Source organism: Macaca thibetana, chromosome 11 (assembly GCF_024542745.1).
Source record: "Macaca thibetana thibetana isolate TM-01 chromosome 11, ASM2454274v1, whole genome shotgun sequence".
Lineage (NCBI taxonomy): Eukaryota > Metazoa > Chordata > Mammalia > Primates > Cercopithecidae > Macaca > Macaca thibetana.
Window position 1 is genome coordinate 13,027,313 of NC_065588.1, and position 5,828 is coordinate 13,033,140.

The 5,828-nt window shown below is 42.3% G+C and overlaps 1 pseudogene across 1 annotated transcript; it reads left to right on the top strand.

Moving 5' to 3' along the window:
- The first annotated feature begins 2,450 nt into the window (after positions 1 to 2,450).
- LOC126930778 (40S ribosomal protein S6-like) lies at positions 2,451 to 5,263 on the top strand (annotated as a pseudogene). Its single transcript, XR_007717677.1, has one exon. The product of XR_007717677.1 is annotated as a 40S ribosomal protein S6-like (transcript).
- Positions 5,264 to 5,828: the final 565 nt, after the last annotated feature.

A 5,828-nucleotide genomic window follows, 5' to 3' on the forward strand; every position in this document is an offset into this window, starting at 1 on the left:
CATGAGCCACTGCGCACAACCCAAATACTGTTTTCTTAAGTTTAGTGTTTGTACAATATATAATTTTTTACTATTTTATTTTCAACTTGGTTGTGTCTTTATATTTCTAATGTGTTTCTTGTAAACAAAGTAACCTGAGACTTTCGTTCTCTATTTTCTAATTGGAGGGGCTAGTCTATTAGCAAATTTTTTTTTTTTTTTTTTTTTTGAGACAGGCTCTCACTCTTGTCACCCTGGCTGGAGTGCAGTGCCACCATCATGCCTCACTGAAACCTTGACCTCCTGGGCTCAAGCAGTCCTTCCACCTCAGCCTCCTGAGTAGCTGGGACTGTAAGTATGCACCATCATGCCTGGTTAATCTTCAAAATTTTTCTGTAGAGGTGGGATCCCACTTCATTGCCCAGGCTTGTCTCATTTGTATTTAATATGATTTTTTTGTATTTTTAGGTTTACTTTTAACATCTTAAAAAACCCATAATATTTTTTTCTACTTGTTCCATCTGTTGTTTGTTTCTCTGTGATATAGCTTAGGTCTGTGTCCCTGCCCAAATCTCATGTCAAATTGTAATCTCCAGTGTTGGAGGTGGGGTCTGGTGGGAGGTGACTGGATTGTGGGAGTGGATTCCCCTTTGGTGCTGTCCTCATGATAATGAGTTAGTTCTCGTGAGATCTGGTTATTTAAAAGTGTGTGGCACCGGCCAGGCGCGGTGGCTCACCCCTGTAATCCCAGCACTTTGGGAGGCTGAGGTGGGTGGATCTCCTGAGGTCAGGAGTTCAAGACCAGCCTGGCCAACCTAGTAAAACCCCATCTCTACTAAAAATACAAACATTAGCTGGGTGTGGTGGTGGATGCCTGTAATCCCAGCTACTTGGGAGGCTGAGGCAAGAGAATCGCTTGAGCCCAGGAGGTGGAGGTTGCAGTGGGCCAAGACTGCACCACTGCACTCCAGCCTGGGTGACAAAGCAAGACTCTGTCTCAAAAAAAAAAAAGTGTGTGGCACCCGCCCCTCTGTCCTGCCCCTCTGTCCGTGGTCCTGCTCCTGCCATGTAAGATGCCTGCTCGCTTTGCCTTCCGCCATGAGTAAAAGTGTCCTGAGGCCTCCCCAGAATCAGATGCCGCCATGCCTCCTGTACAGTCTGCAGAACTATGAGCCAATTAAACCTCTTTTCTTTATAAATGACCCAGTCTCAGGTATTTCTTTATAGTAATGCAAGAATGGACTAATATACTCTATTTCTCTTTTCCTGCCCTCTTTTCAATAAATTGAGTATTTATTTATTTTTTTTTGAGACGGATTCTTGCTCTGTCGCCCAGGCTGGAAGTGCAGTGGCGCAATCTCGGCTCACTGCAAACTCCGCCTCCCAGGTTCACGCTATTCTCCTGCCTCAGCCTCCTGAGTTGCTGGGACCACAGGCACCCGCCGCCGCACCTGGCTAATTTTTTTTTTTTTTTTTTTTTGTATTTTTAGTAGAGACGGGGTTTCACTGTGGTCTCCATCTCCTGACCTTCTGATCTGCCTGCCTTGAACTTCCAAAGTGCTGGGATTACAGGCGTGAGCCACTGCACCCAGCCAAATTGAGTATTTTTAAATATACCATTGACTTTTTAGCTAAACATCTTTTATTTTTAGTAGTTTTTGTTAATATTACAAATATCTTTTTTTTTTGTTTTTTTTTTTTTGAGATGGAATCTCACTGTGTCGCCCAGGCTGGAGTGCAGTGGCATGGTCTTGGCTCACTGCAACCTCCACCTCCTGGGTTTAAGCGATTCTCCTGCCTCAGCCTCCCAAGTAGCTGGGATTACAGGTACCTGCCACTATGCCCTGCTAATTTTTTGTATTTTTAATAGAGATAGAGTTTCACCATGTTGGCCAGGCTGGTCTCAAACTCCTGACCTCGTGATCCACCTGCCTCACCCTCCCGAAGTGCTGGGATTACAGGCCTGAGCCACCATGCCTGGCTGAGATTACAAATATCTTTAACAGTCTACCTTCAAATTATTCTCTTTTGTGGTTCTAACACTAATTCTATTTACCCACTTCCAATTCTTTTTACCCATTTCCAATTCTTTGAGCTCTTGTTGTCCTGTATTTTACTTCTAAATGTTACATACTTTGAAATATATTGTTGGCTGGGCGCGGTGGCTCAAGCCTGTAATCCCAGCACTTTGGGAGGCCGAGACGGGCGGATCACGAGGTCAGGAGATCGAGACCATCCTGGCTAACACGGTGAAACCCCGTCTCTACTAAAAAAAAAAAACAAAAACTAGCCGGGCGAGGTGGCGGGTGCCTGTAGTCCCAGCTACTCGGGAGGCTGAGGCAGGAGAATGGTGTAAACCCGGGAGGCGGAGCTTGCAGTGAGCTGAGATCCGGCCACTGCACTCCAGCCTGGACCACAAAGCGAGACTCCGTCTCAAAAAAAAAAAAAAAAAAAAAAAAAAAAAAGAAATATATTGTTATTGTATTGGCAGCCAATTGTTTTTTTTAAATGTGTAGATAAGCCAGGAGCATTGATCATACCTGTAATCCCAGCTACTTAGGAGGTTGAGGTGGGAAGATTGCTTGAGGTCAGGAGTTTGAGACCAGCCTGGGAAACACAGCGAGACCCTCTCTCTAAAAAATAGAAAAATAAAATTAACCAAGGATGGTGGCATGTGCTTGTGGTTTTAGCTACTTGGGAGACTGAGGCAGGAGAATTGCTTGAGCTCAGGAGTCAAGCCTGTGGTGAGCTATGATCATGCCACTGCACTCCAACCTGGGAAACAGAGTGAGATCATGTAACTAAAAAGAAAAAAAAAAAAAGAAAGTATAGCTCTCTTTTCTATTTAGACTCATATTTATGCTCTCTGGGTCTCTTATTTTTTCTACAGATCTGTGCTTCCATTGACATTATTTCTGTTAATCATTTCTGGTGGAGTGGGTTTCCTGGAAATGAATTCTCCTTTTTCCTGAAAATATCCTTATTTACCTTTAGGTTGAAATATAAATAGATGTGGCCAGGCGCAGCGGTGGCTCACACTCGTAATCTCAGCACTTTGGGAGGCTGAGGTGGGCAGATCATAAGGTCAGGAGATAGAGACCATCCTGGCTAACACGGTGAAACCCCGTCTCTACTAAAAATACAAAAAATTAGCCAGGCATGATGGCATGCGCCTGTAGTTCCAGCTACTCGCGAGGCTGAGAATTGCTTGAACCCGGGAGTTGGAGGTTGCAGTGAGCTGAGATCATGCCATTGTACTCCAGCCTGGGCGACAGAGTAAGACTCCACCTCAAAAAAAAAAAAAAAAAGAAAAAGAAATATAAATAGACATCTAGGCTGACAGGTTTTGCTTGTTTTTTTCCATTTGTTTAAGAAAGCTTTTCTATTTTTGGGGGGTGGTGTGGGGTGTACTAGTCTGTTCTCATGCTGCTAATAAGACATACCTGAGACTGGGTAATTTATAAAGAAAAAGAGGTTTAATGGACTCACAGTTCCGCATAGCTGGAGAGGCCTTGCAATCATGGTGGAAGGCAAAGGAGGAGCAAGGCACCTCCTACATGGTGGCAAGCAAGAGAGAAGTGCAGGGGAACTCCCTTTAGAAAGCCATCAGGTCTTAGAGGTGTTCAGCTGCTTCACGATGAAACTGAACATCTCCTTCCCAGTCACTGGCTGCCAGAAACTCATTAAGGTAGATGATGAACGCAAATTTCGTACTTTTTATGAGAAGCTTATGGCCACAGAAGTTGCTGCTGATGCTCTGGGTGAAGAATGGAAAGGTTATGTGGTCCGAATCAGTGGTGGGAACAACAGACAAGGTTTCCCCATGATGCAGCGTGTCTTGACCCATGGCTGTGTCCGCCTGTTACTGAGTAAGGGGCATTCCTGTTACAGACCAAGGAGAACTGCAGAAAGAAAGAGAAAATCAGTTCGTGGTTGCATAGTGGATGCCAATCTGAGCGTTCTCAACTTGGTTATTGTTAAAAAAAAAAAAAAAAAAAAAGGAGAAAAGGAAAGGAGGATATTCCTGGACTGACTGGATACTACAGTGCCTTGTCGCCTGGGGCCCAAAAGAGCTAGCAGAATCCGCAAACTTTCCAGTCTCTCTGAAAAAGATGATGTCCACCAGTATGTTGTAATGAAGGTAAGAAACCTAGGACCAAAGCACCCAAGATTCATCGTCTTGTTACTCCACATTTCCTGTGGCACAAAGGGCAGCATATTGCTCTGAAGATGCCGCGTACTAAGAAAAATAAGGAAGAGGCTGCAGAATATGCTAAACTTTTGGGCAAGAGAATGAAAGAGGCTAAAGAGAAGTTCCAGGAACAAATTGTGAAGAGACACAGACTTTCCTCTCTGCGAGCTTCTACTTCTAAGTCTGAATCCAGTCAGAAATAAGATTTTTTGAGTAACAAATAAATAAGATCAGACTCAAAAAAAAAAAAAAGAAAAGAAAAAAGAAAGCCATCAGATCTCGTGAGACTTTATCACAAGAACAGCATGGGAAAGACCCACCCCCATGATTCAATTACCTCCCACCAGGGCCCTCCCACAACATGTAGGAATTATGGGAGCTACAATTCAAGATGAGATTGGGGTGGGGACACAGCCAAACCATATGAGGCGGTGGGGAAACTTTTCTATTGTCTTCTGGCCTCTACTGTTTCTGATGAGAAATCAGCCATCATTCGTAATTTTTTCTTTGGCTACTTTTAATAATTTATTTTTATCTTTTATTTTTAACACTTTGACTATGATGTATCTGAGGTTGGTTTTCTTTGTATTTATTCTGCTTGGAGTTCACTGAGCTGAGGCAATCTGTGACTTGATTTCTTTTATTAGTTTTAGCAAATTCTTGTCTACAATCTCTCCAAAGATTTCTTCTGTCTCACTCTATCTTTCTTTTCCTTACGGAACTTCAATTACAAATACGTTAAACCATTTGCTATCATCCTAAGGTTCTTAGATGCTCTGTTTTATCCCCCCAACATTTTTCTATTTGTGTTTTAGTTGGATTACACTCACGTGCTGTATAATGACAGTTTAGCCAAGACCACTGTCATATATTTAGCCAACAGACCACATATATGATGTTGGCCCCGTAAGATTGTAATAAAGCTGAAAAATTCCTATCAGCTAGTGATGTTGTAGCCATCATAAAGTTGTAGTGCAACACATTTCTCATGTGTTTGTAGTGATGCTGGTGTAAACAAACCTGTGCTGCCAGTCGTATAAAAGTATACCACACACAATAATGTATAGTATATAATACTTGATAATGATAAAAAATGACTATGTTACTGGTTTATGTATTTACTATAACATACTTTTATCATTATTTTAGAGTGTACTTCACATGTATATATAACATTACATTATATATATGTATAAAGTTAACTGTAAAACAACCTCAAGCAGAAACATAAATAACAAATTTTAAAAAAAGAAAAAAGCAGCTGGGCATGGTGGCTCATACCTGTAATCCCAGCACTTTAGGAGGATGAGGCGGGTGGATCACCTGAGGTCAGGAGTTTGAGACCAGCTTGGCCAACATGGCGAAACCCCATCTCTACTAAAAATACAAAAAATTAGCAGGCATGGTGGTGCACACCTGTAGACCCAGCTACTCAGGAGGTTGAGGCAGAATCGCTTGACTCTGGGAGGCAAAGGTTGCAATGAGCTGAGATCATGCCATTGCACTCCAGCCTGAGCGACAGAGCGAGACTCAGTCTCAAAAAAAAAGGAAAAACTCTAAAGAATAAACAGAAAGAAAATATTTTGTATAGCTGTACAATGTATGCTTGAAGTTAAGTCTTATTAAAAGAGTCAAAAAGCTAAAAGATGAAAAAGTT